General features: G+C 42.5%; 1 protein-coding gene across 10 annotated transcripts in view; it reads right to left on the bottom strand.

Annotated features, from left to right (window-relative positions):
* LOC309971473 (protein FRA10AC1) overlaps positions 1-12,884 on the bottom strand; it is a 167,142-nt gene that overhangs the window by 65,885 nt on the left and 88,373 nt on the right. For all 10 annotated transcript variants that reach the window (XM_082854475.1, XM_082854477.1, XM_082854472.1 and 7 more), the window contains 2 exons: positions 11,726-11,831; positions 9,799-9,827 (listed from right to left, as the gene is read on the bottom strand). The gene's annotated coding sequence lies outside the window, so the exon portion shown is untranslated. The remainder of the gene's footprint in view (positions 1-9,798; positions 9,828-11,725; positions 11,832-12,884) is intronic.

The following is a 12,884-nucleotide window of genomic DNA, read 5'->3' as shown; positions in this document are numbered from 1 at the left end:
GCATTGCAGAAAGGATATTGGCATGAGATGGTTGGATTAGACAAAAAATTGATTGTCCTACAAGCAATAGAGCCATAACTTGAGGATTATGTTTTCTACCTTTCATAATTCATTTACATCTCTACAGGATACAAGTCTATAGGTTCTGGTGTAACTTCAAAGTGGCCTTTGGTCAATAGTGAACAGAAACTCAAGCAAAGGCCCACTACTCAGCCTAGATCATTCAGTAATTCTCGGCAGGCCTGTAAAGAGTGTTTCACTATGACACTGAGAAGACAGACTGCCCTCCCTTTGCTGTCTTTCCAAGTTTTGAGTCCTAGTGGCTCAAGTTGGGCTCAAGCAGGTCAAATTTTTCTAGTTCAAATTCTGATTTGCCTTTGAATGTCTGAGTGTGTTCAAAAACCAAGGAAAGAAAAAGAAGTGTAATTAACATTTGCATTCGTCAGCTAGGGTTGCATAACAAAATATTCCAAATAGGGTGGCTTAACAACAGAAATTTGTCTTCTCACAGTTCTGGAGACTGTGAGAAGTCCGAGATCAAGGTATTGACAGATTTGGTTTCTCCTAAACCTCTCTCCTTGGCTTGTAGTTGGCCACTATGTCCTCAAATTGTCTTTTCTCTGTTAACGTACCCCTAGTGTCTCTTCCTTTTGTTATAAGACACAAGTCATACTGGATTAGGACCCAACCCTTATGACCTCATTTATGCTTAATTCCCTCTTTAAAGGCCTATTTCCAAATATAGTCATATTGAAGGTTGGGCTTTAACATCTGAATTTGGAGGGCGGGGGGTACAATTCAGTCTATATGACATTTATTTAGCAGTTTCTCTGTGTTAAGACTTTCAAATATACAAACTTCTTGAGTGTTAACTCCAACCTGAAGAAGTGGGTGCATTTTACAGACGTGGTCTGGAAGGTTAAATAACTGCCCAAGATCACCCAGGTAGCAAGTGGCAAGGCTGTCGTCTGACTCTGGGAAGACGATGCTATAGGATGTCAGGAGCTAAAGGTGGGCCATTTCCAGAGGATCTTGTTAAGGTTACACAGCCTCTATAACTTCCTGATATTTGCTCTTTATTATAATCTTCTGATGCTTGAAATGAACGATCCTATGGTCTTGTCTTCCAGGGAAGCATCGTCTGGAGAAGCCATGGAGACTGAGTTCCAGCCACAGCCAGCACTGTGAAAGTCAGAATTTCAGGGACCAGAGAGAATGGGGGAAACTAACCACCATACTTCCCAAATTCCTGGGAGCTGCAACATGCAAGAGAAGAAGATAGAGCCAGCTGGCCTGTGACTGGGATTGGTAGGAGAAAAGGCTGCATGGATCCTGAGAAGTTGAGAGAGACCATCTGGGATGCATTCCTTCACTCTGTTCTTCATGCCCTCCCTCACTGTTTTACTCCATTCATATTAATTGGGCTCCTTCTGTGACCAGCACTACCAGATGCTGAAGGATTTACAATTCCTCCCAAGGATCCCTTTCTTGATTCTCCCTAAAGACCCTTTTTTTAGGAACAATAATATCTCCCATCTCCACTCCTGCAAAAAAATTGCCCTTACTAAGAAATGATCAATTAATTTTTTCATTTTCCTAGGTTCAAATCCTAGCTCTGCCGTTGGCTAGGTTTATGACCTATTCATTTCACCTCTCTAGCCTCAATTTTCTTACCTGAAAAAAATGGGCATATCAATAATACCTACCTCATAGAGTTGTTGTGAAAAATAAATGACATATGATGTATCTATATGAGATGATGGATGTTCACTAAACCTATGGTGGTAATAGTTTCATGATGTATGTAAGTCAAATCATTATGTTGTATGCCTTAAAGTTATGCAGTGCTGTATGTCAAGTATACCTCAATAAAACTGGAAATGAAAATAGAAGAAAAAAATGATATAATGTAATATAGATATAAAGGTTCTAAGCACAATGCCCAATACCCAAACACGGCCCAATGAAGGTGATCAGACTATGTAACCCCAAAATATGCCACTTTTTTTAGCATTGTTTTGAGCTAAGAGCAACTATCTCTCTGCCCTGTCCCTTCCTACCTAAAAGCAGAGTATAAATTTCCCTTTGTAAAGGTAAAATAAATTTCCATTTCTAAACGTGTCTCTGTCTCTAGTACCATGAAAAGAACTACTAGGGAGAAAATTCTTGTCACCTGAGAGGACCCTTATCTGCATAACAAACCTTACTAAACAACTTTTATCTACCACACATGCCCTAGTCACCTCCCAGAACTTACCCCCCACCAGAGGCCCCAAACCCCTTTTTACTTTGTTTAGCCTCTTCTCCATACTTTGTTAAGAAGATACATAAGCCCCAATTCTTACACCTCCTTGAGTCACATTTCTTTGTGAACGCCTATGCATAAGTATGTAATTAAATACTTTTTTTCACTCTTGTTAAACTGCCTTTTGTCAGTTTAATTTGCACCGTCCAGGTACTGAACCTAAGAGAGTAGAGGAGAAGTTTATCTTTCCCTACAGAGGCATGAAAACTTTTTCTTCTTGCAACTTTTTTTTGGCATTATTCTCCTTGTTGCCTTGTTTTCCCTAGAAACTATTTCTTAGAACCTTGGCCATTTTTGTGAGAATTTGGAAGCAAAAGAGTGAAGAGCTTTCCCAGGTCTTTGGGAGCAGAGGGCCTGCAGTGAGACACTCTCTACTGCTGCAGCCATCTGACATCCACAGGGAAGCTGGGCCCCTGGGGAGGCTGCTAGGATAGATTAAGGCAGAGTTGGAGCCCCTTGTTTAGTTTAAACTTTCCTGACACCTTAGTCTGGATTCTATTGCTGCTATTGCTGCCCCACCAGCCTGAATGTCCCCTAACTCATCCTTCACCTCACTTGTTTCCTCTTGTTTAATTCTTGGCTCCTCCCCTAGACCGTGTGATGTTTGAGGGCAGGAGCTCTTTGGGTGCCATGCTGTGCCTCATATGGAGAACACACTTCATACACACTTATTGAATGAGTCAGCTGAGACAAATGTGCTGAGTAAGAAATAAGATTCCTTTGTCCACAGTAAAAAAGAAAAAAATCCAGTGTTTACTTAGTTCTAATCTGAACAATATAATTACAGTCAAATGTCAGATGATGGATACTCCACTTAAGCCTATGTCCATCACAACTCACTTCAATGTTGGTCCGGAAGAGGAACAAAAGGGGGAAAGTGTTGTTTTCCTGAAAAAAACTTGAACAATCATCTCAGCGTGTTGATGCTCTCATTTGAGAGTCCCTCTGACATCTGGCTCTATTCTAGGAGGGGGACAGAAGGAAGTACCATCTCTGGGCTGTGATTCACCCTCAGACTAGAATTAGGGTACCTATTACCCAGGCCTGGGGGTGAGGGATATAGTCTGGGTCAGGCAGGCTGCCATTCTAGTCTCTTCTCCCCCATCCTCAGGCTTGATGTTTCCTTTCATCCCCCTCCCTCAGTCATTCTGACAGCTTCAGGAGGTGGAGGCTCTTATAAAGGTCCTTGAATAGCAGGAGACAGATCAGAATGATAATAACTTTCTATGCTAAACGTATCTTACAGTATCTCATTTCCTCTTCATAGCAATCCTGTGAGGTGGGTACTAGTATTATCTCCATTCTACAGATGAGGAAAACAGAGGATGACGAAGTATAAAAACTTTCCCAAGGTCACTTAGATGGTAAGTGGCAAAGCCAGGACTTGAGTTGTAGCCACAACACTAGACTGCATCCTACTGGATTGGGATGACCAAGGAATCCCCCAGGTTTCCCCAGAGAGCCTCCAGAGCCAGGGCTGGGTCAGCCTCGGTCACTTCTGTGCCTCATACAATATATATAAACAAACAATGTCATACAGACATTTTACATAATAGTTGCCTCACACAGACAAGGTCTCAAGAACTGTCTATAATTTCATATACATCAAAAGTAAGAAATTACAGGATAAACATTTGGAAACTGATAGAAGTCAATTTGAAGCCAAGCTGTATGGTCTTGGGCAAGTTGTTTAATCACTGTGAGCTGCTGGCTCCTCAGAGTAAGGATGATAATGCCTCACTTGCAAGCCAGGTAAGATGATCAGTTGAGCACCTGGCCCATAGGAGGCCCAGCAAGTACTGATTCCTCCATCTTCCTCGCTCCACTGCTGGGAGCAGTAGGGGCAGTGCAGATGTGAGGCCAAGAGCGGGGCTGGCGTCAAAGCCCAGTGCTTTTCCACTGTTGATGCCCATCCTGCCCTGGACCAGCAGGGCACTAATCCTATGGTCAAAACCAGTTCCGTCATTCCCTTGTCATTTTCTGGGGTCAAATTCCAACCTTCTTGGGTCATCATTTCTACTGAAACGAATGAGTGTAATAAAGGCCACAAGTCACGGATAGCAATGGAAAGCTCGTAGTTCTTCCAGAATGAGAATATAAAGCCAAACAAAACGGAGCCTTTCTAAAGGGATGAGACAAAAACAACAAGCCTGAAATCCAACATCATGAAGTTCAAGTTTCCAGCATGAGCAGTCTAGTTACATGTTTTTCCTTTTAATTTCAGAGTCACAAAGCAAAACAAACAAACAAAAAAGGCAGTTAATAGTCTCCTTGAAAGGATGAAGGAGTGTCTCTTTTAAGAAAAAAAAAGACTGCTAATAACTATCTCGGGAATAATTCACGCATAAAATAGAAGAAGAAAGAAGGTGAGTAATCATATTTTCAAATTTATATTCTAATAAACAAGTCTCACTCTGGGGCAACGCCTCTTAGAGCCACCGCTTTCTGGACCAATTATGTTCACCTTGACCGTGACTTAGAATTATGCTTGTTTTATTCCCTAACAACCTTTTTTTTTTAAGCCAGTAAGAAGGTTGGCCTACCATGGTCTTGCCTACATTTTTGTTGTTTGACTCTGAAAAATTCAAATATATTTCCAGAGAAAATGCTAAATGGCTAAAATCATACTTTATCAAAAACAGTCTGGGATCATTTGCTTCTGTATACCTTTTTTTTTTTTTTTTGCTACGCGATGCAACATGCGGGATCTTAGTTCCCTGATCAGGAATCGAACCCATGCCCACTGCAGTGGAAGCATGGAGTCTTAACCGCTGGACCAACAGGGAAGTCCCTTCTGAATACTTTTTTTTAATTGAGGTATAGGGCTTCCCTGGTGGCGCAGTGGTTGAGAGTCTGCCTGCCGATGTAGGGGACACGGGTTCGTGCCCCGGTGTGGGAAGATCCCACATGCCGCGGAGCGGCTGGGCCCGGAGCCTGTGCTCCGCAACGGGAGAGGCCACAACAGTGAGAGGCCCGCGTACCGAAAAAAAAAAAAAAATTGAGGTATAATTGACATATAACGTTGTATGGTTTCTGGTATACAACATAATGATTCCATGTTTGTAAATATTGCAAAATGATCGCCACAATAAGCCTAGTTAACGTCCATCACTCTACATAGTTACAAAAATTTTTTTCCTGTGATGAGAACTTACAAGATTTACTTTCAAATATGCAACACTGTATTATTAACTATAGTCAGTAGAGTCAATAAAGTATGCTTCTGTATACTTTGGATTTAAGCTTTGCCATATGCATTTCAGTTAACTACAGTACATGTATCTGCCATACACAAAATGAGAAAAACAACGGCTGTCCAAGCCTTGATTTTTACGAGGTATTTCTCCTTTCTGAGGAGAGGAATTAGGAAGTTATAGAATGTTAGTGCTATAAAGATGGAGAAACTGAGGCCTAAAGAAATGAAATGCCTTGTCCAAGGCCACACAGCCTCTCCAGAGTTCTTGCCGGAGGATATCTGTCAGTTTGTTTTGGATTCTGTGTGAAGAGCATTCAGCTTCCCCGAGTTAATGGATTATTGATTAATGTTCAGAAAAATGCACAAAGAAGTTTTTTATGTTCCCCACTATGAGAACTTCTTTTATTCTTCCTCAGTGGGAACGCTCAGAGCATGCTGGCCTGGACAATCCTTCGTTGTGTGTGGAGGTCCCAAGAGTTTCAGGATGTTAGCATTTCCAGTCCAACAACTGCAGCCAGGGTGAGAACAGAAATGCTCTTATCCATTTCCAAACACTTCCCAGGAAGGCAGTACTGCCCTTAGTCGATATCCACTGGGGTGTTCTAAGACCAAAATAATGAAAAGTCCTTCCTCCCTACCCTGCCCTCCCCAGTGTCTTCTGTAATATTCTTCTCACTAAATAATCATTCCTTCCTTTTCAGGTTTTCTGAGCATCCAGGAATAGCCACGAGTGATGTTATCCATTCGCCAGCTACAGGCATATGGCACAAAGTGAAACAGGAGGCAACTAAGCCCCAGGTTTTCAGACCTCCTCAGGGCACCCAAATAGCTATTCCCTACTATGTTTGGATGTTCAAGAACCTGCTCAACACTCTCCTTGCCTTTCTAATAATCTAGCCTCTAATAGGATTTCTGGCAGGGGCAGTTGACATGGACAGGATCCGTAGAGATCACCCAGTGCAAGAGCTTCCTTTGAAAACCAGAACCTAGTTCTCAAGAGCTGTGCCCAATGTCATACAACTCATCCATGACAGAACCAGATCTTAGCCCATTTCTCTTCCTTCCATGTCCCAGAGACAAACTTCCCATACGCCACAGCTCTTCCAAGGATCAACCCTGGTTACATGACCAGGCTAGCACAAAGGCTCAATACACATCACCTCACTGGGGTTCTGCACTTACACACCTCTTGCCTGCCAGGGTGTGAATAAGCTGAGATCATCTTTGTTTCAAGAAACCACTCTGAAGCAAGGAAACAGTGCTGTGGAGTGATTAGCAGCATGGAATGCCTCAGTTTAAAGCCAGATTAATCTCTTAATCTTGAGCAAGCTGCCTAGCCTCTGTGTCTCAGTTTCCTCATTTATAAATTGGGAGTCCATAATAACCAAACAATGTATTAGTTAAGATTAGATGGAGTAATGGTTCTAAAGCACCTACAACAGTGACTGGCACATTATAAACACCTGTTAAGTGTCAGTCGTCATCATCATCATTATCACTAGATCACCATCATCATTATCCTTATCATCACCAACATCTTCATCATCAATTACATCCTTTTTCCTCACCTGAAAATTTAACCAGGGAAAGAAAGCATGGCTGGTTCAATTTCTCCCACCATCATGAGCCAGAAGGGACTCTTCCTTTGGGGACATAAGCAACGTTCTCCAATCCATAGCTAATTCAGTTTCTTCTCAATATTGAAGACAGTTGTGAAAATGTGTAAACTCAGCTTACTTACCTTTGGGAATAAAAATTAAGCAAATCAGGGCTTCCCTGGTGGTACAGTGGTTGAGAGTCCGCCTGCCGATGCAGGGGACACGGGTTCGTGCCCCGGTCCGGGAAGATCCCACATGCCGTGGAGCAGCTAGGCCCGTGAGCCATGGCCGCTGAGCCTGCGCATCCGGAGCCTGTGCTCCGCGATGGAAGAGGCCACAACGGTGAGAGGCCCGCGTACCGCAAAAAAAAAAAAAAAAAAAATTAAGCAAATCAAAGTTCTTTTTTTTTTTTTAGAGTAAAGAAAAGTACCAGCCCACAGCTCTATCTTTTCTCTTTTATAAGGCCATTTTAGCTGTTTTTCCTACTGAATAATCATTCATTCAAGGAAATAGAAAGATAAATAAATCGTGGGTCCTGCCTTCAAGGAGGCTTTCATAAGCAGTACAACTTGCTGCCTTTCATCCTGTTTACCTAGGTTCCACTCTGTGATGGGCTTGGAATCTTGGTAAACTAATAGTGCCAGGGCTGAAATTCTCCTGGAATCACTGACCTTCCTACTCCCTTCCTTGCAGACCACCACTCCTAATGGGCGGTTACCCAGGCTTCCATGCTGTTCCCAGTGCTCTTAGAGCACAGTCAGTTGCTTCCTATTGAGGAGTGGCTGGAAGGATGTACTCAGCATGTCTTTTTATTTTCTTTATTCTAAAGGTTTGACATCCGGGCCCTTGCTGACTTTGGAAGGACTGCCCCTCCCAGGGTTAGCCAATTCCTAGAGAGAGTAAATGACTCACCTGTGACCATCTCTCTCACATATAAACCAACCAGTGCAGAGCCCATATCTCCAACCACCTCCTCTGCTGGGCTCTCACATTCCCGACCACTAATCATCTCAGAGGCAGGTACCAGACAATTAGGGACAGCTCCAGTGCCCCAAAGCCCACTGAGATTATTCAACTAGTGCAATAAAGGCTCTTGTCCACATTTTTTCTTTACTCCCTCTGCCTCCTGACCAACCCTAGCGCTTCCCCACATGGCCCCCCCGCGTGGTGTGCCATGCCTCCTGTTTTATACTCCAGGAAACTATCACACCTTATTCCTTCATGACAGTTATTTCCATGTCTGCATGTCTTATCACACCTGATTAAAACAAATCTTGGGTACCCTTACAACAAAGGGAGATAAAACAGAGGAGGAAGAATCAGAGACAAGAGCCAGTTGGGGAGGGAGGATGGAATTTAACTCAGTAAATGAGATTAGGATAGGATAATAACCCCACATACTTGTTTGATAACTTACTCATATCAAATGCTTTCATTGACACAATTTCACCCGACCTTGTCAAAAGCCTGTGAGGTTAGCATTATTAATCTCATTTTACACAAAGAAACTGAGACCCAGAGAGGTTAAGTGATTCGAACAAGATCCCACAGCCAGTGGTGGCAATACTGAGATTTGAACTCAGATCTATCAGATTCTACAATCTGGGTCACTATTCAGTTTTTCTGAATAGGTTGGCCCTACTGTGTGCTTAAAAGCTTAAATTTGGGAATCAGACAAATATGGGTTGAGTTCCAATTAATAGTAGCTGTGTGACTTTGGGCAAGTGATTTAACCTCTTTGCTCTTTCATTTCCTTTTCTGTAAAATGGGGTAATAATAGTACTTATCATACAAACATGTTGAGAAGAATCAATATATAATTCAAATATATATAATTACATAATATTATATATAATATACTATTTATATATTATATAATGTATATGTATAATATATATTATAAATATATAATATTGTTAGTGAACACTAATATAGGAAAAAAGTTTCATCTGTATATCTGGCACATAATCAGTATTCAATATGTGGTAGCAAGAGTTAGTACCTTTAGGAACCCTCCTACACTGTTGGTGGGAATGTAAATTGGTGCAACCATTATAGAGAACATATGGAGGTTCCTCAAAAAACTAAAAATAGAGTTGAAATATGATCCTGCAATCCCACTCCTGGGCATATATCCAGAGAAAACTATAACTCGAAAAGATACATGCACCCCAATGTTCATTGCAGCACTATTTACAATAGCCAAGACATGGAAACAACCTAAATGTCCACTGACAGAGGAATGGATAAAGAAGATGTGGTACATATATACAGTGGAATATTACTCAACCATATAAAAAAATGAAATTATGCCATTTGCAGCAACATGGATGGACCTAGAGATGATCATACTAAGCGAAGTAAGTCAGAAAGAGAAAGACAAATACTATATGATATCACTTATATGTGGAATCTAAAATATGACACAAATGAACTTATCTATGAAACAGAAACATACTCATAGACATAGAGAACACACTTGTGGTTGTCAAGGGGGAGGAGAGGTGGGGGAGGAATGGATTGGGAGTTTGGGATTAGCAGACACAAACTATTATATGTAGGATGAATAAACAAGTTCCTATTGTATAGCACAGGGAACTGTATTCAATGTCTTGTAATATATAATGGAAAAGAATCTGAAAAGAATATATATATATATATATATATATACACACATATACAAATATATGTATACATACCCATATAACTGAATCACTTCATTGTACACCTGAAATGAACACAACATTGTAAGTCAGCTATACTTCAATAAAATAAAATTTAAAAAGAAGAGTACCTTTAATTCTTCTATTCTTGGCTGGGTATTGTGGGCCTTTGCTGTCTGGGTATGGGTATAGCATTATTGGCTTCTGGTCAAAATTCCCTTCTTAGCCACCCTCTTCATCAACTGGATAGAATATCCCTGCTTTCTTTCCAACTCCTGTTTTTCCTCCTTTGACAAAGGAGAGAGGCTATGTTCCAGCTCCATGTCCCTATAGCACTTTTACCCATTAGTTCAACAACTATTTATTGAGCAGTGTTTCTTTTTCTTTTCCTTTTTTCTTTTTCCTGTTCCTGCATTAACAAACCACCCAAAACTCACTGGCTTCACACAGCAATCATTTTATTTGCTCACAGCTCTTCAATCTGGTCTGGGCTCAGCTGGGAGTTTTTTCTGCTGGTCTTGCCAGTGGTCACTCTTGTGGCTGCATTCACCTGGCAGATCTATTTGGGGCTGAACTCAGCCTGGATGATAGGGTGGCTGGATCTCTCTTTACAGTCTTAGGACTTCTAACTCTCTGTATGGCCTTTTCACAAGGAGCCTGACATCTTACATTGTACCTCAGGGCTCCTAAAAGCCCCAAAGCAGAAGCTGTTGGGTCTTCTTGGGACTCTGGCCTGGAACTGGAACAGTATCACTTCTGCCACATTTTATTGCTTAAGGAGGACCAGCCTGGCTGGCTTCCAGGGGAGGGGGCACAGGGCATGGACACTGGGATGTGTGGTTCCTTGAGTGCCATTAACATAACAGACTAAAAAAGCACATTCTAACACTTTGCAAGGCTTGCTGGTGAACATGTTAGAGCAGGTTCCTGCCTGGAGCTTACATCCCAAGGCAGGGGTTCTCAAAACTTGAAAGTGTATCAGAATCACCTAGAAGCCTTATGAAAACACAGATTACTGGGCCCCACCCCAGAGACCCTGGGATGGGACCCAAGAATTTGTATCTCTAACAAATTTCTGGGTGATGCTGATGCTGCTAATCTAAGAACACGCTTTGAGAACCACTGTTCTGGGGTTGCTTCAGCACTAAAATACACCCCCAGAGATTTTAATTCAATTGGTCTGGGGTGAGGTATCTGTATTTTTTTGAAAACATTTCCTTAGTGATCTTAATGTACAGCCAGGGCTGAGAACCACTGCTTTTAGAGCCTAGAGTGTCTCCCTCTCTTTTTTCTTAAAAGCTTCCTTGAGCTAGTCACAATTTGATTCATCGTTATGACTACACCTGAATACTTCCCTTCAAAAACAAGGATTCTCAAATTTTGCCGCACTTTAGAATTTAATGCGATTTTTAAAGTCTCAAAGTCCAGGTCATGCTCCAGACTAATTAAATCAGGACCTCTAGGGATGTAACCTAAGCATTAAGTATTTTTTTTTTATTTCCCCAGCTGATTCCAAAGTGCAGCCATGTTTGAGAATGGGTGCTTTAAAACACCCTTATTGCCACTTTCCTGGTACACAGTTCCAAGTTAAAAAACAGTCTTTCCCATGCTGATCTCCAATGTCTTTCTGCAAACACTAAAAACTGCAGAGGATATTTTAACTTCGAATATTGCCCTCTCCTCTATTTACTCCCACTGACATCTGCATTTATGCTCTCATCTCATAATCATGCTTTAGGGAAACCAGATTTTGCCACCTTTGCCATTAAAAAACTTTTTACCCAAGACAGTGAGGAACTTTTGGTGAGGAAGAGGTTAAGATGATAGCCCAGTTGCATGCTGGGAATTGTAGTTCAAATAGCGGTGCCTAGCCAGGGAGACGCTATGGGCCTCCAAAGCGGCCCCCAGTATCCCACATCCCACACTGCCCTTTGGAGAGGCAGTGTCCAATAGCGACTAATACCTTGGGCACCAGAGTCAGAATGCCTGGGTTAGATCCCATTGCCACTCCTCACTAGTTGCGGAACACTGGGCATGTTCTCTAACCTCCTGGACCTCCTTTTCTTCTCCTATAAATATAGAGAAAATAATAATATCTAGCCCATGGGATTGTTACGAGGATTAAATGAATTAATATTCATAAAGTGCTTAGAACAGCAGCTGGCACATGATATGCATCCTGTGTCAGCTTTTGTTATTGTTGCCTTTTCAACTCCCTTCTTGGCCAAACTTCTGTTCTCTTGGACCACGAGTTGAAAATCCCCTGATTCCACAGTCAGGACATAAGAGTTTAGCTGACTTTTGGGAAATTATTCATTTGTTTGTCTAAATTGTCCCCTGGTCATTGCACTTTAAAATCTTGAGGATGGATTTGGGATGATAGCTGCTATCATTTCCCTTTGCCCTAGCCTAACAGACGCTGGCACACGTCATGTAGTGAGTGTCCCCTGGTTTTGCCTGCCCAGCATCCATCCTCTTTGCTTCTGGTAGTAGCACCTTAGTTTCCTTTGGGGAGCCACCCCTCTCCCACAGTGTGCACTCTTGGTGGGATTGCCAGTCAAGGTGCCCTGGCTTCCCATGGCAAATGGGAGGGTACCTGACTCCAGCTGAGCCCAATGGACTCTCTCCTTCAGCAGGAACATGTGGATAAGAACTGGTAGGAGTGGATTCACCAGAGGACACTGCCCATTAGCTCCTGCTGCCTAGATCCCCAAGCTCCCACAAATTTCTCTATTTCTGAAGCCTGCTTGGACAGCCCTTCTGTGAGTCACTCCATCACCATGGCAGTAAGGTCCTTTATTTTAATATATTTATTTATTTATTTTTGGCTGCATTGGGTCTTCGCTGCTGCGCACTGGCCTTCTCCGGTTGCAGCGAGTGGCGGCTACTCCTCATTGTGGTGCGCGGGCCTCTCATGGCGGTGGCCCCTCCTGTTACGGAGCACGGGCTCCAGGGGCACAGGCTTCAGTAGTTGTGGCATGCAGGCTCTAGAGCGCAGGCTCAGTAGTTGTGGCACACGGGCTTAGCCGCTCCGCGGCATGCGGGATCCTCCCGGACCAGAGCTCGAACCCGTATCCCCTGCACTGGCAGGCGGATTCCCAACCACTGTACCACCAGGGAAG

Source organism: Leucopleurus acutus (genome assembly GCF_964270905.1).
Source record: "Leucopleurus acutus genome assembly, chromosome: 14".
Classification (NCBI taxonomy): domain Eukaryota; kingdom Metazoa; phylum Chordata; class Mammalia; order Artiodactyla; family Delphinidae; genus Leucopleurus; species Leucopleurus acutus.
This window is presented reverse-complemented; position numbering and strand designations above follow the sequence as displayed.